Source organism: Lithobates pipiens, unplaced genomic scaffold (assembly GCF_037356315.1).
Source record: "Lithobates pipiens isolate NorthernLeopardFrog02 unplaced genomic scaffold, aLitPip1_a1.2 Scaffold_30, whole genome shotgun sequence".
In the NCBI taxonomy this organism is placed as follows: domain Eukaryota; kingdom Metazoa; phylum Chordata; class Amphibia; order Anura; family Ranidae; genus Lithobates; species Lithobates pipiens.
In genome coordinates this window covers 45,275,381-45,300,438 of record NW_027507791.1, presented here as the reverse complement: position 1 = coordinate 45,300,438, position 25,058 = coordinate 45,275,381, and the positions used below count along the sequence as shown (strand labels likewise).

General features: G+C 45.6%; 1 protein-coding gene across 8 annotated transcripts in view; it reads left to right on the top strand.

Annotated features, from left to right (window-relative positions):
• LOC143942751 (SLAM family member 9-like) overlaps nucleotides 1-25,058 on the top strand; it is a 91,334-nt gene that overhangs the window by 19,468 nt on the left and 46,808 nt on the right. For 3 of the 8 annotated variants that reach the window (XR_013264829.1, XR_013264834.1, XR_013264833.1), the window contains exons 2-3: nucleotides 15,892-16,238; nucleotides 20,767-23,686. The exons of 2 other annotated variants lie outside the window; for them this stretch is intronic. The gene's annotated coding sequence lies outside the window, so the exon portion shown is untranslated. Of the gene's footprint in view, nucleotides 1-15,891; nucleotides 16,239-20,766; nucleotides 23,687-25,058 lie in introns of those variants that run through there. 3 more of the 8 variants (XR_013264831.1, XR_013264832.1, XR_013264830.1) reach the window with 3 other exon arrangements.

Below are 25,058 nucleotides of genomic sequence, written 5' to 3'. Positions count from 1 at the left end.
AGAGAGCTTCCCACTTCCACCAGAGTCCCCAGAGAGCCCCCCCCCACTTACATCAGGGTTCCCAAAGAACCTCCCTTACATCAGGGTCCCCAGAGAGCCTCCCCCTTAAAATCAGGGTCCCCAGAGAGTTTCCCACTTCCATCAGGGTTCCCAGAGAGCCTCCCCTCCCCTTGGGAACCCCTGCAGAAACTTGGAGCTATGGGCCCCAGATTTGGGGTTAAAGCCCCAAAAGCCACCCCCTAGCGACACCCCTTACCCAAAGTGAAGGGAATTCCCTTAGCAGACAGGTGTCCCAGGGACAGGTGTCCCCATTGGAAGATTCTCCCTCACCTCTTATTCTGGGGAAAACTCTAAAATGTTGGATTTCCCATTATTTTATGTGTTTAGTGACAATGGTCACCGGTAGGGAGAGTGATAGGCAACTGAGAATTGACAGAGGGTCCAAACTTTTCCCACTCACCCACCCGATCTAAGATTTAAAATCAAGGATTTGCCTCGAGATAATCTTCAACTCTAGTGATATTTACAACTTGACATATTTCAGGGTGTAAAAGCATAGCGCAGTAATTGTATTGGAGGGCTTTTGATTCCATTAGTCCTTTCTCACCATAACCTGTATGGGTTTACCCAGGGGTGGACTGACAACTCATGGGGCCCCCGGGGCAATAGAAGATTATGGGGCCTCCAGGCTTACAGGTGGCCGCCATGCCAGGAGTAAGTAACAAACAAAACAACATATACACTATATAGTACAGCAGTCAGGATGAGCGCCATGCTCACATCAGAGTCCCCCCTTACACCAAAGTCCCAACATTCTCCCTATACATCACAGTCTGCAGAGTCCTACCTTATGGCAGAGCCCCCCCCCCCCCCCCCCGCAGTGTGTCACCTTCTACCAGTGTCCCCTTACACACAACTTTTGCACCTTAGTGCTTGGTGTGGCAGGCAGCTGGCAGGAAAAGGCCTTTAAATGAGAAAAGAAAATCCACTTGTTGCAGGCACTGAACTGTCCCTGATGGGGCCCCCTAGTGGCATGGGGACCTCGGTCCTTGCCCGAGTGCCCGAATGGTCAGTCCGCCCCTGGGTTTACCATCTCATAGAGTTTAATGAATGTTTAAGTAATTAGCTTTGTTGTGCTGAACACGGGTCAATGTACAGGTTGTGTTGTATCTAATTAAAGTAATTAAACATAGCATAACTGACGGCCTGCTCTAAGTCACTGACCGCGGATATTACTAGTAGTGATGGCCGAACGGTTCGCCCGGCGGTCGTTTCGCGGCGAATTTCCGACATTCGCGGTCCGCACGTTCGAACGCCTTTTTCCGTCGTTCGCCGCGGCGGACTTACGTGTTTAATGTATACAAGAACTTTAACCTTTGGTGACACGTTTATCATGTGATACAGGACAGCCAATTGAGACATGACAGCACATGGACACTTGTACATTCCCCCTAACCTATAAATACACCCGATCCGGTGGCCATTTTACATTCTTTCTTCTGTTAAGATAGGGACAGGTTCCTGTGTGGAGTAGGGAGAGATAAACCACTAGCTATTTGGTACACAAAAGTTCTTTTCAGGACTGGTATAGGTGTTAGGTGTTGATAGGTTTGCTGTGCTGCTGATTCTTGCAGCAGCCTGAGTGTCTTTTGTTAGTTTAGAGAAAGGGAAAGGACGGTGTATGCTACAGGGACAGCCAGATTAGTCTTTCATCATCATCATCATCATCATCATCATTAGCTGTTACTATCAAGGTCCACAAAAGAGCTGTTCCAGTAACCACTAATCGTTCTCTTTTTTTGCCAATTTGTATAGGGACAGGAAGGAAGCAGTGTTGTCAGGCAGTGAGGGTAATTTTAAAGACTTGCTGTTATTATTAGTTCCACAAAGGTTCTTTTCAGGACTGGTATCAGTGGTACAGTAATAGGCTTGTACATGTATAATATTCTTTCTTCCAAATATAGAAAGGATATTATACTTGACTGCTGCCCTTCTGCTGCAGTCTGCTAAACATTCACAACTCACTTGTTCCACAAAAGTTCTTATAAGGACTGGTAACTTGGTATAGGGTGCTACGGTACATAGGCTTGAGTGCGGTACAGTCTGCTGTTCTGTAAGGACCGCTATCGGTCCACAATAGATAGGGTTGACGTGCACCACTGCTGACCGCTGCCCTATACTGCAGCAGTCCTTCAGCGGTATAGGGACTGACGTACAGTCTGCTAATCACTAACACACAACCTGCTTGTTCCACAAAAGTTCTTATAAGGACTGGTAACTTGGTATAGGGTGCTACGGTACATAGGCTTGAGTGCGGTACAGTCTGCTGTTCTGTAAGGACCGCTATCGGTCCACAATAGATAGGGTTGACGTGCACCACTGCTGACCGCTGCCCTATACTGCAGCAGTCCTTCAGCGGTATAGGGACTGACGTACAGTCTGCTAAACACTAATACACAACCTGCTTGGTCCACAAAAGTTCTTATAAGGACTGGTAACTTGGTATAGGGTGCTACGGTACATAGGCTTGAGTGCGGTACAGTCTGCTGTTCTGTAAGGACCGCTATCGGTCCACAATAGATAGGGTTGACGTGCACCACTGCTGACCGCTGCCCTATACTGCAGCAGTCCTTCAGCGGTATAGGGACTGACGTACAGTCTGCTAAACACTAATACACAACCTGCTTGGTCCACAAAAGTTCTTATAAGGACTGGTAACTTGGTATAGGGTGCTACGGTACATAGGCTTGAGTGCGGTACAGTCTGCTGTTCTGTAAGGACCGCTATCGGTCCACAATAGATAGGGTTGACGTGCACCACTGCTGACCGCTCACCTATACTGCAGCAGTCCTTCAGCGGTATAGGGACTGACGTACAGTCTGCTAATCACTAACACACAACCTGCTTGTTCCACAAAAGTTCTTATAAGGACTGGTAACTTGGTATAGGGTGCTACGGTACATAGGCTTGAGTGCGGTACAGTCTGCTGTTCTGTAAGGACCGCTATCGGTCCACAATAGATAGGGTTGACGTGCACCACTGCTGACCGCTGCCCTATACTGCAGCAGTCCTTCAGCGGTATAGGGACTGACGTACAGTCTGCTAAACACTAACACACAACCTGCTTGGTCCACAAAAGTTCTTATAAGGACTGGTAACTTGGTATAGGGTGCTACGGTACATAGGCTTGAGTGCGGTACAGTCTGCTGTTCTGTAAGGACCGCTATCGGTCCACAATAGATAGGGTTGACGTGCACCACTGCTGACCGCTGCCCTATACTGCAGCAGTCCTTCAGCGGTATAGGGACTGACGTACAGTCTGCTAAACACTAATACACAACCTGCTTGGTCCACAAAAGTTCTTATAAGGACTGGTAACTTGGTATAGGGTGCTACGGTACATAGGCTTGAGTGCGGTACAGTCTGCTGTTCTGTAAGGACCGCTATCGGTCCACAATAGATAGGGTTGACGTGCACCACTGCTGACCGCTCACCTATACTGCAGCAGTCCTTCAGCGGTATAGGGACTGACGTACAGTCTGCTAATCACTAACACACAACCTGCTTGTTCCACAAAAGTTCTTATAAGGACTGGTAACTTGGTATAGGGTGCTACGGTACATAGGCTTGAGTGCGGTACAGTCTGCTGTTCTGTAAGGACCGCTATCGGTCCACAATAGATAGGGTTGACGTGCACCACTGCTGACCGCTGCCCTATACTGCAGCAGTCCTTCAGCGGTATAGGGACTGACGTACAGTCTGCTAAACACTAATACACAACCTGCTTGGTCCACAAAAGTTCTTATAAGGACTGGTAACTTGGTATAGGGTGCTACGGTACATAGGCTTGAGTGCGGTACAGTCTGCTGTTCTGTAAGGACCGCTATCGGTCCACAATAGATAGGGTTGACGTGCACCACTGCTGACCGCTGCCCTATACTGCAGCAGTCCTTCAGCGGTATAGGGACTGACGTACAGTCTGCTAAACACTAATACACAACCTGCTTGGTCCACAAAAGTTCTTATAAGGACTGGTAACTTGGTATAGGGTGCTACGGTACATAGGCTTGAGTGCGGTACAGTCTGCTGTTCTGTAAGGACCGCTATCGGTCCACAATAGATAGGGTTGACGTGCACCACTGCTGACCGCTGCCCTATACTGCAGCAGTCCTTCAGCGGTATAGGGACTGACGTACAGTCTGCTAAACACTAATACACAACCTGCTTGGTCCACAAAAGTTCTTATAAGGACTGGTAACTTGGTATAGGGTGCTACGGTACATAGGCTTGAGTGCGGTACAGTCTGCTGTTCTGTAAGGACCGCTATCGGTCCACAATAGATAGGGTTGACGTGCACCACTGCTGACCGCTCACCTATACTGCAGCAGTCCTTCAGCGGTATAGGGACTGACGTACAGTCTGCTAATCACTAACACACAACCTGCTTGTTCCACAAAAGTTCTTATAAGGACTGGTAACTTGGTATAGGGTGCTACGGTACATAGGCTTGAGTGCGGTACAGTCTGCTGTTCTGTAAGGACCGCTATCGGTCCACAATAGATAGGGTTGACGTGCACCACTGCTGACCGCTGCCCTATACTGCAGCAGTCCTTCAGCGGTATAGGGACTGACGTACAGTCTGCTAATCACTAACACACAACCTGCTTGTTCCACAAAAGTTCTTATAAGGACTGGTAACTTGGTATAGGGTGCTACGGTACATAGGCTTGAGTGCGGTACAGTCTGCTGTTCTGTAAGGACCGCTATCGGTCCACAATAGATAGGGTTGACGTGCACCACTGCTGACCGCTGCCCTATACTGCAGCAGTCCTTCAGCGGTATAGGGACTGACGTACAGTCTGCTAAACACTAATACACAACCTGCTTGGTCCACAAAAGTTCTTATAAGGACTGGTAACTTGGTATAGGGTGCTACGGTACATAGGCTTGAGTGCGGTACAGTCTGCTGTTCTGTAAGGACCGCTATAGGTCCACAATAGATAGGGTTGACGTGCACCACTGCTGACCGCTCACCTATACTGCAGCAGTCCTTCAGCGGTATAGGGACTAAGAGTTTTGTCACAGGGTCATTTAAAAAATGACATGCAGAGGAAGAGGCAGGCCCTTCCGCAGGGGTGGTAGGGGTAGGGCAGGAGCAACAGGCTTGAGCCAAAGTGGGAAGTTGCAGAAGGTGCGTTCAATTACTTTAAAGGATGCACCAGACTTGGTTGAGTGGCTCGCTCAGCCTTACTCTTCTGCACCCTCCTCATCCTCTCGATCTGCACCCTCTTCTTCACTCTCTGCTATGTGCACCCCCAAAGACACTACCACCAACAACACGACCACCACCACCACCACCACATACCTTCCGCTTGAGTCACTGGAATTATTTTCCGATCCATATCAAGAGGACATTTCTGATGCGCAGCCACTCTTGGTATTGGATCAGGAAGAGGAGGTAGCAACAAGCGCTACTCAGCAGTCTGACGCCAGTACCCAGATCAGCCCAAGGAGGAGGTTGGTCCCCGGTGTTGCTGCCTACTCTACTTATAGCGGTGGGGAAGGTGACGTTGATGATGACGTGTCTAGTGATGTCACGTGGGTGCCCACAAGAGAGGAAGAGGAGGGGAGTTCAGAGGGAGATATGGACCAGCAGATAGGGAGGAGAAGCAGCAATGACTTACATTGCACAGCAGGGACAAAGCAGACTGCAAATGTATCAGGAGCGAGTCATCGACCATGTACGGTCACATCTGGCGCTCCCAGGACACCGGCACATGGCTCCGCAGTGTGGGCTTTTTTTAACGTGTCCGCTGCTGACAATAGCGTTGCCATCTGCAATCTTTGCAGTCAACGCGTTAGTCGCGGTAAGCCCAATACTCACCTAGGGACGACCGCCTTAAGAAGGCACATGAGCAGCCATCACCGAGCCCAGTGGGAGCAACGGAACACACAAAGCCACACTGCAGGCTCTCACCGTCCAGCCTCGTCTTCTACTTCTCCTTCTCCTCTCTCCTCACAATTGTCCTCCACTCCACCTTCCATCACGCCAAGCTCACATTTTTCTGCAAAAAGGCAGGCTTCCGTGGGCCTAATGTTTGAGCGTAAAAAAATGATGACGCCGGATAACCCTCTTGCCCAACGGTTGGCGGCTGGCTTGTCAGAACTCATAGCCCGCCAACTACTGCCATATAAACTGGTGGACTCGGAGGCCTTTCGCAAATTTGTGGCCATTGGAACACCACAATGGAAGGTCCCAGGAAGGAAGTATTTCTCAGAGAAGGGCATCCCAGAGCTATATGGCCATGTTCAGCGGCAAGTGAATGTATCTCTGGCACACAGTGTCGGTGCCAAGATACATCTGACCACAGACACGTGGTCTAGCAAACACGGGCAGGGAAGGTATATCAGTTTTACTGCCCACTGGGTGAACCTTCTGACGGCCGTCAAGCATGTAACCCGTGGCACCCGTGTAGATTTGGTTTTACCGCCACGGATTGCATGCAGGCCTGACTCTTCTTCTCCTCCTCCTACTCCATCCTCCTCCCTCTCCTCCTCAGCTGCCTCCTCCTTTTCCGCTGCTAGCGTCTCTTCCACTGCACCGCCCAAGCTCCCCAGAACCTATTCCACATGCCAGGTGAGACGTTGCAATGCCGTGCTGCGTCTGTTGTGCCTGGAAGCAAAGAGCCACACTGGCCCGGCACTCCTTTCAGCTTTGCGTTCACAGGCAGATGAGTGGCTAACACCGCTCAATTTGACAGTTGGTAAAGTGGTGTGTGACAACGGTGCCAATCTGCTTAGCGCATTGAAACAGGGCAAAATCACGCACGTGCCGTGCATGGCACACGTCTTAAACTTGGTCGTGCAGCGATTCCTTGTCAAATACCCTGGGGTCCAGGACATCTTGCGGCAGGCAAGGAAAATCTCGGCCCATTTCAGAAGATCTTACACGGCCATGGCTCGCCTTGCTGACATTCAGCGGCGACACCATCTGCCGGTCAGACGTCTTATTTGCGATTGCCCGACGCGATGGAACTCAACCTTCTATATGCTTGATAGGCTGCTCCAGCAGAAACGTGCAGTTAACGTCTACCTGTATGAACTCTGCGAAAGAAACGGTTCTGGGGAGCTGGGTTTTTTTTCACCGCGCCAGTGGCTGCTCATGCGCGACACATGCAGACTTCTGCGGCCATTTGAGGAGATCACCAAACTGGTCAGTCGCAGCCATGGCGCCATCAGTGACATGGTACCTTATGCCTTCTTTCTGGAGCGTGCATTGCGTCGTGTCATTGATCAGGCTGTGGAGGAGCAGGAGCGGGAAGATGAGGAAGTCGCAATGCTGGATGAATTCCCAGGGGGGGCTACTCTATCTGAGACAAGTCAACAACAGGAGTCTGATGAGGAGTCAGAGGAGGATGGTGCCGGGGCGGATGAGCAGGAGCAAGAAGAGCATGCTTTAAACCTTTCTGGGATCCCTGTTGTGCGAGGATGGGGAGAGGAGAATGAAGAGGACGACATTATCCTGGATGATGAGCAGGAGCCAGGCCACCACACCGCTTCCACTTTAGTGCAAATGGGGGCCTTCATGCTCCAGTGTTTTAATAGGGACCCCCGTATAAAAAGCATGAGGGTCAAGGACCAGTACTGGGTGGCAACGTACTTAGACCCCCGGTACAAACACAAAATGGCGGAAATGTTACCGCCGTCGCAGAGGGCTGTCAGAATGCAGCACTTCCAGGCCTTGCTTCGAGAAATGCTGCATTCTGCTTTTGCGTGCGCTGGCAGAGGAGCAATTCCCACTCCCAGAGAAGGATTTGCGGGTACCAATCCAACAGCGCCTGCAAGAAGAGGCCGGTTTGAAGATGTGTTGGTGACTTCGGATATGAGGTCATTCTTTCAGCCGACCCATCGACAGGTGTCATCCGGATCCAGCATCAGGGAACGCCTAGACCGTCAGGTGTCCGACTACATTGGGTTAACGGCCGATGTGGACGCTCTGAGGAGTGATGAACCCCTAGACTACTGGGTGGGCAGGCTTGACCTCTGGCCAGAGCTTGCCCAATTTGCAATCGAACTGTTGGCTTGCCCCTCATCCAGTGTCCTGTCCGAAAGGACGTTCAGCGCAGCAGGGGGGATTGTGACCGATAAGCGTACTCGCCTAGCTCACCACAGTGTTAACTACCTCACATTTCTAAAAATGAATGAGGCATGGATCTCGGAGGAATTCAACACATGTGATCAGTAGACCATGTATATGTCTATAAACAATTTTTGGAATCAAGCACACAGACCTTCTTAATTCATTTGGCTCACTTCCCTGACCCAAAAAAGCACACCGTACTATATGCCCCTACCCTCCTCTTTGAAGAGGTTGAGCGGTGTCATATTTCTACTGGGGCTGCTTATTATGAGGGGTTCCCACCATCCCTGTGCTGTGCTGACTTCCTCCTGGGTGTTCTTATTATGAGGGGCTCCCACCATCCCTGTGCTGTGCTGACTTCCTCCTGGGGGTTCTTATTATGAGGGGATCACACCATCCCTGTGCTGTGCTGACTTCCTCCTGGGGCTGCTTACGGTGCTGCTGTCAGCGCTGTATGTCACGGAGCTGCTGTCAGCGCTGTATGTCACGGAGCTGCTGTCAGCGCTGTATGTCACGGAGCTGCTGTCAGCGCTGTATGTCACGGAGCTGCTGTCAGCGCTGTATGTCACGGAGCTGCTGTCAGCGCTGTATGTCACGGAGCTGCTGTCAGCGCTGTATGTCACGGAGCTGCTGTCAGCGCTGTATGTCACGGAGCTGCTGTCAGCGCTGTATGTCACGGAGCTGCTGTCAGCGCTGTATGTCACGGAGCTGCTGTCAGCGCTGTATGTCACGGAGCTGCTGTCAGCGCTGTATGTCACGGTGCTGCTGTCAGCGCTGTATGTCACGGAGCTGCTGTCAGCGCTGTATGTCACGGAGCTGCTGTCAGTGCTGTATGTCACGGAGCTGCTGTCAGCGCTGTATGTCACGGAGCTGCTGTCAGCGCTGTATGTCACGGAGCTGCTGTCAGCGCTGTATGTCACGGTGCTGCTGTCAGCGCTGTATGTCACGGAGCTGCTGTCAGCGCTGTATGTCACGGAGCTGCTGTCAGCGCTGTATGTCACGGAGCTGCTGTCAGCGCTGTATGTCACGGAGCTGCTGTCAGCGCTGTATGTCACGGAGCTGCTGTCAGCGCTGTATGTCACGGTGCTGATGTCAGTGCTCTGTATTACGGTGCTGCTGTCAGTGCTCTGTATCTCCTGCACCCTCTTGTTTGCCTACCCTGGTCCCTGACCTTCCCTCTCCTCCATTGCCTTCATTAGCTCCATAGTCCTGAATTGTCAGAACAATTTCCCAAATAAAAAAAAAATGCTTGTAGTTATCGATCCCAAATTCACCTCATACATGTATTATGCTATTGTCCAGGTGGTGGGACTACGTGCTACCCCCTAATAATTACCCCGTGGCCGCAAATTCGACCTAAAGGTTTGCGAAATTCGCCTCCCATTGAAGTCAATGGAGCCCGCGGCGAACGGTCGTTTTCGCGAACGTTTGTGTCCGTTCGCGTTTCGCGTTCGCGAAACGTCCCGTCGGAAGTTCGTCCATCACTAATTACTAGTATAAAATAAATAAATAAATTAGGGCTGCGGAAATGAACGATTAATTGCTCGATTAACCGTTAATTTTTTTGCTGGATCAAAATAATTCGACTGAGGATTGAGCTCCGCGGTCTCGCCCATAGGAAAGGCCGCGGCTTCCGTCTAGCTCCAGAGCTGCGGCCATCTTGGTCCACCCGGTGGCGGCCTAGTAGCGGCGCGCTGACGTCATCATCACCCGCCTGCTTGTGCCGTCTACTCTGTGGACGGGTCTGTCTGCTGTCTATTCAGGACAGAGTGGACAATCGGGATGTGGATATTACAGTATGGGGGGCAGATGTGGATATTACAGTATGTGGGGCAGATGTGGCTATTACAGTATGTGGGGCAGATGTGAATATTACAGTATGTGGGGCAGATGTGGCTATTACAGTATGGGGGCAGATGTGGCTATTACAGTATGGGGGCAGATGTGGATAATACAGTATGGGGGCAGATGTGGATAATACAGTATGGGGGCAGATGTGGATATTACAGTATGGGGGCAGATGTGGATAATACAGTATGGGGGCAGATGTGGATAATACAGTATGGGGGGCAGATGTGGATATTACAGTATGAGGGGCAGATGTGGATATTACACTATGGGGGGCAGATGTGGATATTACAGTATGGGGGGCAGATGTGGATATTACAGTATAGGGGGAAAGATGTGGGTATTACAGTATGGGGGGCAGATGTGGATATTACAGTATGGGGGGCAGATGTGGATATTACAGTATGGGGGGCAGATGTGGACATTACAGTATGGGGGGCAGATGTGGACATTACAGTATGGGGGGCAGATGTGGGTATTACAGTATGGGGGGCAGATGTGGGTATTACAGTTTGGGGGAGATGTGGATATTACAGTTTGGGGGAGATGTGGATATTACAGTATGGGGGCAGATGTGGGTATTACAGTTTGGGGGAGATGTGGATATTACAGTATGTGGGCAGATGTGGATATTACAGTAGGGGAGCAGATCTGGATATTACAGTATGTGAGCAGATGTGGATATTACAGTATGGGGGGCAGATGTGGATATTACAGTATGGGTGGCAGATGTGGATATTACAGTAGGGGGGCAGATGTGGATATTACAGTATGTGGGCAGATGTGGATATTACAGTATGTGGGCAGATGTGGATATTACAGTAGGGGGGCAGATGTGAATATTACAGTATGGGGGAGATGTGGATATTACAGTATGGGGGCAGATGTGGATATTACACTATGGGTGCAAATGTGGATATTACAGTATGGGGGGCAGATGTGGATATTACAGTAGGGGGGCAGATGTGGATATTACAGTATGTGGGCAGATGTGGATATTACAGTATGTGGGCAGATGTGGATATTACAGTAGGGGGGCAGATGTGAATATTACAGTATGGGGGAGATGTGGATATTACAGTATGGGGGCAGATGTGGATATTACACTATGGGTGCAAATGTGGATATTACAGTATGGGGGGCAGATGTGGATATTACAGTAGGGGGGCAGATGTGGATATTACAGTATGTGGGCAGATGTGGATATTACAGTATGTGGGCAGATGTGGATATTACAGTAGGGGGGCAGATGTGAATATTACAGTATGGGGGAGATGTGGATATTACAGTATGGGGGCAGATGTGGATATTACAGTATGTGGGCAGATGTGGATATTACAGTAGGGGGGCAGATGTGGATATTACAGTATGTGGGCAGATGTGGATATTACAGTATGGGGGCAGATGTGGACATTACAGTAGGGGGGCAGATGTGGATATTACAGTATGTGGGCAGATGTGGATATTACAATATGGGGGCAGATGTGGATATTACAGTATGTGGGCAGATGTGGATATTACACTATGGGGGGCAGATGTGGATATTACACTATGGGGGGCAAATGTGGACATTACAGTATGTGGGCAGATGTGGATATTACAGTATGGGGGGCAGATGTGGACATTACAGTATGTGGGCAGATGTGGATATTACAGTATGGGGGGGCAGATGTGGACATTACAGTATGGGAACAGATGTGGACATTACAGTATGGGGGCAGATGTGGACATTACAGTATGGGGGGCAGATGTGGATATTACAGTATGTGGGCAGATGTGGATATTACAGTATGTGGGCAGATGTGGATATTACAGTAGGGGGGCAGATGTGAATATTACAGTATGGGGGAGATGTGGATATTACAGTATGGGGGCAGATGTGGATATTACACTATGGGTGCAAATGTGGATATTACAGTATGGGGGGCAGATGTGGATATTACAGTAGGGGGGCAGATGTGGATATTACAGTATGTGGGCAGATGTGGATATTACAGTATGTGGGCAGATGTGGATATTACAGTAGGGGGGCAGATGTGAATATTACAGTATGGGGGAGATGTGGATATTACAGTATGGGGGCAGATGTGGATATTACAGTATGTGGGCAGATGTGGATATTACAGTAGGGGGGCAGATGTGGATATTACAGTATGTGGGCAGATGTGGATATTACAGTATGGGGGCAGATGTGGACATTACAGTAGGGGGGCAGATGTGGATATTACAGTATGTGGGCAGATGTGGATATTACAATATGGGGGCAGATGTGGATATTACAGTATGTGGGCAGATGTGGATATTACACTATGGGGGGCAGATGTGGATATTACACTATGGGGGGCAAATGTGGACATTACAGTATGTGGGCAGATGTGGATATTACAGTATGGGGGGCAGATGTGGACATTACAGTATGTGGGCAGATGTGGATATTACAGTATGGGGGGGCAGATGTGGACATTACAGTATGGGAACAGATGTGGACATTACAGTATGGGGGCAGATGTGGACATTACAGTATGGGGGGCAGATGTGGATATTACAGTATGTGGGCAGATGTGGATATTACAGTATGGGTGCAGATGTGGACATTACAGTATGTGGGCAGATGTGGATATTACAGTATGGGGGCAGATGTGGATATTACAGTAGGGGGGCAGATGTGGATATTACAGTATGTGGGCAGATGTGGATATTACAGTATGGGGGGCAGATGTGGACATTACAGTATGGGGGCAGATGTGGACATTACAGTATGGGGGCAGATGTGGATATTACAGTATGGGGCAGACAGTCAACATACTAGATACGTTTTATAATTAAAGTTAAACTAACTTTCTACGGTTTTCTTAAAGTTTAATAAAAAATAATTGTAAATACTGTATGTGCGTTATAATTAATCGAAATGATTCGATTAATCAAACCGGAAAAGTTTAATCAGTATCAGTCCTAAAATAAATATAAATAAAAAATATAAATAAAAAATAAATAAAAATACGGTATATACCATACTTTGTAGACACTATACAGTTTGTGTAAACCAATCAATATATGCTCATTAGGATTTTTGTTATCAAAAACATGTAGCAGAATACATATTGCCCTTTTTTTTTTTCATTTGATATGTATTATGGCAGAAAGTAAAAAATATTGTTTTCTTTTCCAAAATTGTCGGCCTCTTTTTGTTTATAGGGAGAAAAAAAAAATGACATTGTTTTTTTCCCCACAAACAGAGCTCTTTTGGTGGTATTTGATCACCCCTGCGATTTTTATTTTTTGCGCTATAAACAAAAATAGAGCGACAATTTTGCAAAAAACGCATTATTTTTTACTTTTTGCTATAATAAATATCCCCCAAAAATATATAAAAATTATTTTTTTTCCCTCAGTTTGGGCTGATATGTATTCTTCTACATATTTTTGGTAAAAAAAAATCGCAATAAGCATTTATTGATTGGTTTGCGCAAAAGTTATAGCGTCTACAAAATAGGAGATAGTTTTATGGCATTTTTATTAATAATTTTTATTTTACTAGTAATGGCGGCGATCAGCGATTTTTATCGGGACTGCGACATTATGGCGGACAGATCGAAAATTTTGACACATTTTTGGTACCATTGTCATTTATACAGCGATCAGTGCTATAAAATTGCATTGATTACTGCGTAAGGGCCGGTTCACACTATTGCGATGGCAGACATCGCATGTAATTCGCAGCGCACTGCTGTTCACATTACATGCGATGTCTGTGCGGCTGCGATGTCAGTCAAACAGGTGGTATGGCTGATATCGCACCCGTATTCGGTGCAAACACGCACAGGACCCTTTTTTTCTGTTCGGACCAGAATCGGATCGCATGTGTGTTCGACACCTATGCGATCCGATTCATGTCCGAACTGTCAGTTCGCAGCGCGATATGCGAGCTGAAATGGCAGTGTCGTTAACATATAATGACACTCCCCAGCAGTTCGCATATGGCAGTGCGAACTGCCGTGCGCGTCGGGAGCGATGTGGGAACCCGCAGTTGATCCGCAGGGTTCTCGCATCGCAATAGTGTGAACCGGCTCTTAAAGAGGAAGTAAACCCTGATGGGTTTACTTCCTCTTTCATTCCCTGCAAAGGCAAAGCATAATGGACTACTATGCATTGCATCGCATCGCATAGTAGCCCATTATGTGTCACTTACCTGACACAGGAGCCAGCGAAGTCGCCGCTGTCCCCTGTAGTCCGCCGCATCCATCTTGTTGGTGGCGTCTCGCAGTTCCGCCGCTGTCATTCGGCGAAGCCGCGATGACGTCACTCCCGCGCATGCGCACGGGAGTCGACGCGCGCGGCAGCTCCATTCTTGGAAATCCCACGCTCAGTGCACATGCGCCGTAGACAGCGGTGCCCGTTTTCGGGGCAAATATCTCCTGAACCATATAGGTTTAGGAGATATTTCTTGGACCTACAGGTAAGCCTTAATCTAGGCTTACCTGTAGGTCCAAGTGGTTTGTAAGGGTTTACAACCACTTTAATGTGACTAGCACTGAAGGGGTCAACCACTAGGTGGTGCTGTAGGGGTTAAGTGTGTCCTATGGGAGTGATTCTAACTTGGGGGGGGGGGGCTACGTGTGACACATCATTTATCACCGCTCCCGATCACAGGGAGCAGCAGAGATCAGTGAGAGTGCCACTCTCCGTGAGACGATTGCGGGTATCCCCGTGGACATTCGATCCCGCTCACGGAGCTCCCTCCCGCAAGCCGCCTCTTAAAGGGCAACGTACAGGTGCGTGATTCTGCCTGTACGTGCCCTTCTTCCGCAGTATATCTGCGTGAGGCGGTCGGGATATGAAAGGGTGGTGGGGGGGGGGGGTGATACTTCATTGCTAAAAATATGCACTGTCACTGTACTAAGGACACTGGCTGGGAAGGAGTTACACATCTAGGGCAATCAAAGGGTTAACTGTGTGCCTAGCCAGTGCTTTTTGTGTACTATGTGTGGCTGCTTTGCAGGGACACAAAAGCCAATCACTTTCCCTGCTGTCAGGACAGAGCTCTGCCTTGTTTACATAGGCAGAGCTCTGTTCTGTGTCTCTTCCCGATGATTGGGATATTGGATATTGATATATATATATATATACACACATTTCTTTATATATATATATATATATATATATATATATATATATATATATATACATTTCTTTATATATATATATATATATATATACACACACATTTCTTTATATATATATATATATATATATATACACACATTTCTTTATATATATATATATATATATATATATATATATATATATATACACACATTCCTTTATTTATATATATATACATATATATATATATATATATATATATATATATATATATATATATATATATATACACATTTCTTTTTATATATATATATATATATATATACATTTCTTTATATATATATATATATATATATACACACACATTTCTTTATATATATATATATATACACACATTTCTTTATATATATATATATATATATTATATATACACGTTTCTTTATTTATATATATATATATATATATATACACATTTCTTTATATATATATATATATATATATATATATATATATATATATATATATATATATACATTTCTTTATTTATATATATATATATATATATATATATATATATACACACACATTTCTTTATATATATATATATATATATATATATACACATTTCTTTATTTATATATATATATATATATATACACATTTCTTTATATATATATATATATATATATATATTTATACACATTTCTTTATTTATATATATATATATATATATATACACATTTCTTTATATATATATAGATATATTATTGATTAATCCAAATGTACCTTTTTTTTATCAGATGCAGCGAGTGAAAGATCCTGTGGAGAAGGAACTATAGCTGGAGCTGTGGGAGGAAATGTCACCCTACAAGTTGGTCACGCCGGGGTCACACCCATCCGACGAGCTGGTCCCCCCCGATGACGCTGATTTCTTGGAATTACGGTAAAGATCATTTAATCCTGACAATGCAAGGACTACCAAATTTAATGTTTCCAAGAGTTTCTGGAAGACTGAACAGCACATCTGATGGATCTTTGACAATAAGTGAGCTAAAACGGGAGGACCAAGGGACCTACAAAGCAACAATCTGCACAACTGGATTCAAATCTTCATTGGAAACGTGCATTTATCATCTCACCGTGTTCGGTAAGTGTCTCTGGAATTTGTTGTCAGTGGGGTCCTAGTTCAGATATGGTCTATTCCAGGTCAAGTGTCAAACTCAATTTAATGTGCGGGGGGGGGGGGCTGCATCAGCATTATGGCTGCCCTCAAAGGGCTGGTTGTACCTGTGATGCCCCGTACACACGAGCCGAATTTCCGCCCCCCCCCCCCCCCCCCCCCCAGAAAAATCTTGTCGGATGTTTTCTTCAGATGGAATTCCGCTTAAGCTTGGCTTGCACATGTACGGTCACACAAACCTTCGCTAAGCTTTCGACCGTCAAGAACGCGGTGACGTTTAACACCGAGAAAATTTAGTTCAATGCTTCCGAGCATGCGTAGGAATTTTGCGCGTCGGAATTGCTACAGGCGATCGGAAATTTCCAACCGAAAAAAAAAAATTGAGGACCTGCTCTCAACCTTTTGCTGGATGGAATTCGGCCAGCAGAAGTTCCGACGGAGCGTACGCACGGTGGGAATTTTCCAACCAAAAGCTCTCATCGGTCTTTTGCTGGCCGAATTTCCGATTGTGTGTACGCGGCATAAGACTATATAAATGTGTCTACTCTTTATCATATTAAATAATTGCCTGTGGATTTAATTATTACTGGTTTTAGTAATAACTTAAAGAGGAGTTTCACCCAAAAGTAGAAGCTCCTCTTATCTGCTTCCTCCCCCCCCCTCCGGAGCCACATGTGGCACCTTTCAAGGGGAGGGTGGAACGGGTACCTGTTTTTGACAGGTACCCATCCCCACTTCCGTGAGACTCCACCGCGCCCAAGTCCCTCAGAAGTTGGGGCCCCCTTCTTCTTCCTCCGCCGCCAGGCCAGTTAAAAAGCTCATGCGCAGTAGGGAACCGGCATGTGAAGCTGAAAGGCTTCACTGCCGGTTTCCCTTACCACGAATGGCGGCGGCAGCAGCACCCGACGGATGATCTGAAAATCAGCTGGGGTGCCAACATTCCGGGATCCCTGGAAAGGCAATGAAGCCTTTCGGCTTCACAGCCGGTTTCCCTTACCACGAATGGTGGCGGCAGCACCGGAGAGGCGATCTGAAAATCAGCTGGGGTGCCAACATCACGGGATCCCTGGACAGGCCTTTCGGCTTCACTGCTGGTTTCTCTTACCATCGCGGGGTCCCTGGACAGGTAAGTATACTAATGTTAAAAGTCAGCAGCTACAGTGTTTGTAGCTGCTGACTTTAAAATTTTTGTGGGGGGTTGGAACTCCACTTCAAGACTTGAGCTGTGAAGGGCAGGTGCCAACCAGGACGTAGGCCACTCACACTCCTGTAGCAGATCATGCAAATTTGCAAAGGAGGGTCACACACCGGCGGTATCATCCACAAGAAACTTTATTGGGGACTGCTCAGACAGGCGGCTGCACCAAGAAGCACAGGATCTGGAGGAGGAGTTCTGTCCTCCACTCTGCTGCTGACTGCTTAGGGGGAGGGGGAGGGGGAGCAGAAATTAATTTCGCTACGGTTGCAACAAGAAGCACAGGATCTGGCAGAGGAGTTCTGTTCTCCCCTCTGCTGCTGACTGCTGAGACAAGGTGCGGGGGTGGAGGCGAGGGGGTGCTGCAGGAGAGGTGCAAGAGCCACATGAAATGGCCTGGGGGAGCCGGATTCAGCCCACGGGCCTTTGTTTTTGACACATCTGGTCTTGTTCTGCCCTCACAATGTGTTTGAAGTACAAGGCTTGGTAGACAGCTAACAACTTCCCAAAAAAATACAGAGGAAAAAGGGTTAACAGTTGTAATCTTACCTGAGAATTCGATTTCTTATTCTTTGTAAAACTGTAATCACAAATTATAAAAATACGCATTAGCATTTAACATTACATTACAAAAATGCAATTAGTGTCAGGTAGATATGTGCACTGACAAAAATTGTTCATTTTCGGGTTTTTTTTGCTTTTTTCAGAAATTCGGAATTTAGAAAATTCGGAATTCGAAAATCTGAAAATGCTAATTTTTCGAATTTCCGAATTTTTCAAATTTTCACATTTCTGAATTTCCATATTTCCGAATTTTCAAATTTCCTAATTTAGAATTTTCAAATTTCCTAATTTAGAATTTTCACATTTCCTAATTTTGAATTTTCTTATTCCGAATTTTCAAATTCCCAATATCTGAATTTTTGGAATTCGAAAATCTGGAAAAAAAAAGAAAGACAATCAGTAAAATTTTCCATATTTCCGAATTTTCAAATTTCCTAATTTAGAATTTTCAAATTTCCTAATTTAGAATTTTCTTATTCCGAATTTTCAAATTCCGAATATCTGAATTTTTGGAATTAGAAAATTCGAAAATCTGGAAAAAAAAAGAAAGACAATCAGTAAAATTTTAAATAATAACTAACTAATATTAACTAACTATTAAATTATAGATGTTGGAATTTCCAAGTTTGGCTGTTTGTGAACAAATACAAATTTATCTGAATTTACGAATTATCCAAAATAATGAATGCAGCATCTAAACAAATGGAATGGAACAAATTAATAATAAATAATAATAATAAAAAGGTTCTATTTTTATTATTGTTTATTATTATTATTAGATCATTACGTTCCATTCTTTTAGATACGGCATTCTTTATTTCAAATAATTTGTAACTTCGGATAAATTTGTACTCGTGTCGTTCACTAACAGCCAAAATGAAAGGAAATTCCAATACCTATAATTTAATAGTTAGTAATAGTAATTATTTCAGATTTTCGGATTTTCATTCTTTTCAATTTCCAGATTTTCATTCTTATTTTCAGATTTTCAAATTTCCACATTTTAGAATTTTCTCATTTCTGAAATTCAGAATTTCCTAAGTTGAAATCTTTGAATTTCCAAAATTCCGAAACTACCGAAATTTAAAATTTCCGAATTTCCGAAATTTTCGAATTTCAGAATTCCAAGTTTCTGAATTTGCAAATTAGAATTTTCCAATTTCAGAAATTTTCCAATTTCAGAATTTCCGAAATTTGGGAATTTCGGAGATGACAAATTTGTCAAAATTTGTTAAAAAATGTATTTGGAACTAAACGAATTGCACATTTCTAGTGTCAGGCATGCTACATTAATGTTAAGGCACGAGCTAACAGAAAATTAGGCTCATCTAAAAGAACTCCCTGGCAGAAACTACTTCCAAACGCACATAAAAATGTTGTTTAATTTGTAGAACATATACTAATTAATTCAATACTAATGACAGCCTACTTACAGACTTATGCTTCCAAAGCCAGTATTAAAGAGGTTGTAAACCAAAACACCCCCCCAAAAAAAAAACCCTGTAAGGCACAGGCATAATGAACTAGTATGCATCACATACTAGCTCATTATCGAGTAATTACCTTAGATCAAAGCTGTTGCAGCGATCCCACCGCTGTGACTGGCGACATGTCTTCCATAGTTATTTCCGGGTTCGCAGGCTCCAGTGCTGTGATTGGCCAAAGACACGATGACGTCCCTCCCGCGCATGCGCATGCGGTCACACCACAGCAGCTGAAGAAACGGCGCGAAACGTCGGCGCAAGCGTATATGGTAAATATCCACTAAACTATGCAGGTTTAGGAAATATTTACAGTAACTACAGGTAAGCCTTAATATAGGCTTACTTGTAGGTACAAGTTGTGTAACAGGGTTTACAATCACATTGTACAAGGCCAATGACCCCGATCTGTAATCCACTGTGTCCAAGGCACACAACAATGACAGATTGGGCCGCTGCATGCCCCTGAGGGTGCACATGAGGTGTGCGAGCAAGAAGACGTATGAATACATTTTCCCGGAACAACGTTGCTGCCGTCCAGCCACTGTTGATAATGTAATGATACGCACTGCAGCGTATATATATATAAAAAAATACTGTTTCGGTACATGCCAATTTATTCCAAAGGACATTACAGTTAAAGCAAAACAGCTGAGAAAACTTTTTCCAAAGCTGATGGGACATTAATTCCTATAACCAGAGTTATGCCGGGTACACACGACTGGACTTTGACGGACTAGGTTCGGCGGAGGTCCGACGGACTTTCTGAATGAAACGGACTTGGCCACACACAACCGGACTAAGTCCCTTCGAAAGTCCGTTTCGTTTTGAACGTGATGACGTAAACTGGACTAAACAAGGAAGTTCAATAGCCAGTAGCCAATAGCTGCCCTTGCGTCGTATTTGGTCCGTCGGGGCCAGCACACAGACGAACGGTTTTCCCGATTTTTAGTCCGTTGAAATTGAGTCCTTCGGATAGATTTGAAACATGTTCTATTTCTAGGTCCGTCTGATTTTTTTTTTTTTATAAAAAACGGTCGGACTAGCCCACGCACAATCGGATTGTCCGACAGACTGATCCCGTCGGAACCTAGTCTGCAGGAAAGTCCGGAAGTGTGTACGCGGCATAAGTCATGCAAATACTCCTATTATTTACATTCTTTTGATAACGCCGGAATCGTTGGTAGAGTGCAAGAAAAAAGTGAATATAAATTGAATAATGCTTTATGACCTCTTCTTTTTTTTTTTATTTCAGAACCCATGGTGACTTAAAGTTTGATGATATCCGGCTATGTTCTACGGTTGTTTCCTTCTCTGTCTCTTGAAGCCTGGAGTGACTGCACAACGTCCAGAGGGGCAGGTGGCAACTGAAGACTGTACACTGGGCTCAGTGTGCACTGCGAGGCGTATCTGTTTATTTAGCTGTGCTTTAACCATATAATACTCACTGGAATAGGAATCTAAACTGTTCAGCAAGGTCATGTATGGGGGTCACCTACCAGATATTAAGGGGCTGTGCAGTGTAATGTGTAGTACAGCACTTTGGTGGGTGTAGCCAGAACAGCCCCGTCATTGGGCATTCATTCAGGATAAGTACACCTGAAAACACCAGGCAATTATTTAAAGAAAGCCCATTTGTTTTGTTTTTTTAAGCCAACGTTGTTCTAAAACTCATTAGGAATTCCAATTCTTATTTCTGTGCTAGCATAGAGAGAAGAACAGAAGGACTTGCTAAGTCCAAATGACAAGTCATATTTTGGATTTAGGCCCATCACCAGTCATCCCTGAGGCCTCCATACCAGTCATCCCTGAGGCCCATCACCAGTCATTCCTGAGACCCATCACCAGTCATCCCTGAGGCCTCCATACCAGTCATCCCTGAGGCCTCCATACCAGTCATCCCTGAGGCCTCCATACCAATAATCCCTGAGACCCATCACCAGTCATCCCTGAGGTCTCCATACCAGTCATCCCTAAGGCCCATCACCAGTCATCCCTGAGACCCATCACCAGTCATCCCTGAGGCCTCCATACCAGTCATCCCTGAGGCCCATCACCAGTCATCCCTGAGACCCATCACCAGTCATCCCTGAGGTCTCCATACCAGTCATCCCTGAGGCCCATCACCAGTCATCCCTGAGACCCATCACCAGTCATCCCTGAGGCCTCCATACCAGTCATCCCTGAGGCCCATCACCAGTCATCCCTGAGACCCATCACCAGTCATCCCTGAGGCCTCCATACCAGTCATCCCTGAGACCTCCATACCAGTAATCCCTGAGACCCATCACCAGTCATCCCTGAGGTCTCCATACCTAAGTCTTTCTTCAGAAGTCTGTTTATGTGGTCTGATAGTCATCAAGGACTCATAAACAAATTCTTATTTCTGTGCTAGCATAGAGAGAAGAACAGAAGGACTGGCTAAGTCCAAAAGACAAGTCAGATTTTGGATTTAGGCCCATCACCAGTCATCCCTGAGGCCTCCATACCAGTCATCCCTGAGGCCCATCACCAGTCATCCCTGAGGCCTCCATACCAGTCATCCCTGAGGCCCATCACCAGTCATCCCTGAGGTCTCCATACCTAAGTCTTTCTTCAGAAGTCTGTTTATGTGGTCTGATAGTCATCAAGGACTCATAAACAAATTCCTATTTCTGTGCTAGCATAGAGAGAAGAACAGAAGGACTGGCTAAGTCCAAAAGACAAGTCAGATTTTGGATTTAGGCCCATCACCAGTCATCCCTGAGGCCTCCATACCAGTCATCCCTGAGGCCCATCACCAGTCATCCCTGAGGTCTCCATACCTAAGTCTTTCTTCAGAAGTCTGTTTATGTGGTCTGATAGTCATCAAGGACTCATAAACAAATTCTTATTTCTGTGCTAGCATAGAGAGAAGAACAGAAGGACTGGCTAAGTCCAAAAGATAAGTCAGATTTTGGATTTAGGCCCACCATCAGTCATCCCTGAGGCCTCCATACCAGTCATCCCTGAGGCCCATCACCAGTCATCCCTGAGGTCTCCATACCTAAGTCTTTCTTCAGAAGTCTGTTTATGTGGTCTGATAGTCATCAAGGACTCATAAACAAATTCTTATTTCTGTGCTAGCATAGAGAGAAGAACAGAAGGACTGGCTAAGTCCAAAAGACAAGTCAGATTTTGGATTTAGGCCCATCACCAGTCATCCCTGAGGCCTCCATACCAGTCATCCCTGAGGCCCATCACCAGTCATCCCTGAGGTCTCCATACCTAAGTCTTTCTTCAGAAGTCTGTTTATGTGGTCTGATAGTCATCAAGGACTCATAAACAAATTCTTATTTCTGTGCTAGCATAGAAAGAAGAACAGAAGGACTGGCTAAGTCCAAAAGACAAGTCAGATTTTGGATTTAGGCCCATCACCAGTCATCCCTGAGGCCTCCATACCTAAGTCTTTCTTCAGAAGTCTGTTTATGTGGTCTGATAGTCATCAAGGACTCATAAACAATAGGCCCATGTTGAAGTACAAGCTAAAGTTGTTTTAGTTCACCAATGTGGTAGTCATCAAAGACTCATCAACAATAGGCCCATGTCGAAGTACAAGCTAAAGTTGTTTTAGTTCACCAATGTGATGGGTATTGCTGGAACAGCCCTGACATTGTACAAGTATTTAGGGAATGTGAAGTACCCAAGCTTCAAGCCCCATACACATCAGTTTTCCTGCTGAGTTTTTCCTTCAGATTTACCAAAACCATATAATATGAGGTCAAACCTTAGGAGTTTCAATTTGAATGCAATCAGGCCGGCCCTTGTACTACATGGTTTTGGTAAACCTGAAGGAAAAACTCAGCAGAAAAACTGATAGTGTGTATGGGGGCTTAAGAGCTCCAGACAGTGATTTGGAGAAACATCTCCCAGGTCTGGTTCCATTGGCCAACCTTGACTTGTGTTCTAAAACCACATTCGAATCCAACTATTATGACTTATGTAACATGGAACAGGGCCTACAGATTTCAAGTACCAACTCGGTTTTTAGATTCCTCACCGATCCTTCCTAATCCCCATGTACCCAACACTTCTTCTATTTACACGGGCTGGCACTCACCGAAGACTATACTTATCTCGATTAAGTGCATCCCGTTGAAGTTGTTACCATTGCTTACGCTGCTTGTTATGCTAATAAAGTCATGTGCAGGATAATATACACCGTGTCTTTGTTATTTCAGATGTATAGTTCCCAATTCCCTGATATGAGAATGAGGGATGTGTTTTTGTGTTAGAAATATTTTAGTCATAGCAGATAAACCCGCACACCCCTGGCATAGATGCTAACTGTCCCAGATTTGCCAGCACAGTGCCACGTCACAGTTCTTTCTCCCAAAGATGGTGTGGAACCCAGGATCACAGCTTTGCCCTTGTTTGAGTTGCAGAACATGCACAGTAACTCAAAAAAGGATAACGGAGGGGATTACGGGTCAAAGTGGGCAGCTCCTGCATAATTAGGGGTGGGACCACCTGAAAAGTGGATGTGATCTGGTCAGGACAATAAAGAAAGTGGGTTTGATCTGGGGGGGGGGGGGTCAACGTGGAAGGTGGGCATATCAAGAATGGGACTGGGGAGGTGACAGTTGTGGGGACTGGGATGAATATCTTGGTAAGTATGCTCTGGAAAATAAGCTTTGACTGGGTACAATGGGCAAGATCACTGTTAGGGGCCTGGTATCTGGTAACAACTTTCACTCAAGATTTACACATTGTGTCAGGGCCGTTTTTAAGGCAGGGCAAAAGGGGCAGCTGCCCTGGGCCCTGTCATTGTAGTGGGGCCCAAAGCAGCTGCCTCATACTTGTCAACTATCCCAGTTTAAATTCCCTTATCCCTTGAAGTTTTAGTCCCATGCTGTGTCCCAATATCTCAGTGTAAACTTCTGCTGCTGCTGCCCAGCTTTATGTAAATAGTCATGGACTGTGGCATCGATATGTAAATAGAGGTGGCATTCATATGTATATAATGTCCCCTTGAGGTCACATCCACCATCACTTCTGCTGAATGCTACCCACTGGGGAGGTAAAGGATCATGCTTGAAAGTCCTGCCTGCAACCAAGCAAATTGGAGATGGAACCCTTCTTCCAAATAACACGGTGCCAACACACCCTGCATTTTGGTGCATGTGAATACGCAGGAAGGCAGTGAGGAGATGATGTGATGTAACCTTTAGCAACCAATATGTGAGCAGTAATGCTGTGCACTAACCTCTTGCAACCAATCAGTGAGCAGTAATAATGTGCAGTAACCTCTAACAACCAAACTCTGTTATATATACAGTATCTGATAATTGATCAGTCCTGATGTACTGACGGCCAATCTCATTTCTTGAGGCCCAAAAAAAAACACGAACGCAGTACAAATACCCCCAAATTACCCTTTTTTTTTTACATACTGCCACCAGTGCAGTACAGTATCATTATATAACTGGTGTGGCGGCGATCAGGGACACTGACCTGGTGACAGAATGTAAAAAAAAACAATATATATATATTTTTTTATTTCCTTCTTTTTTTTTATTACATTTTTTT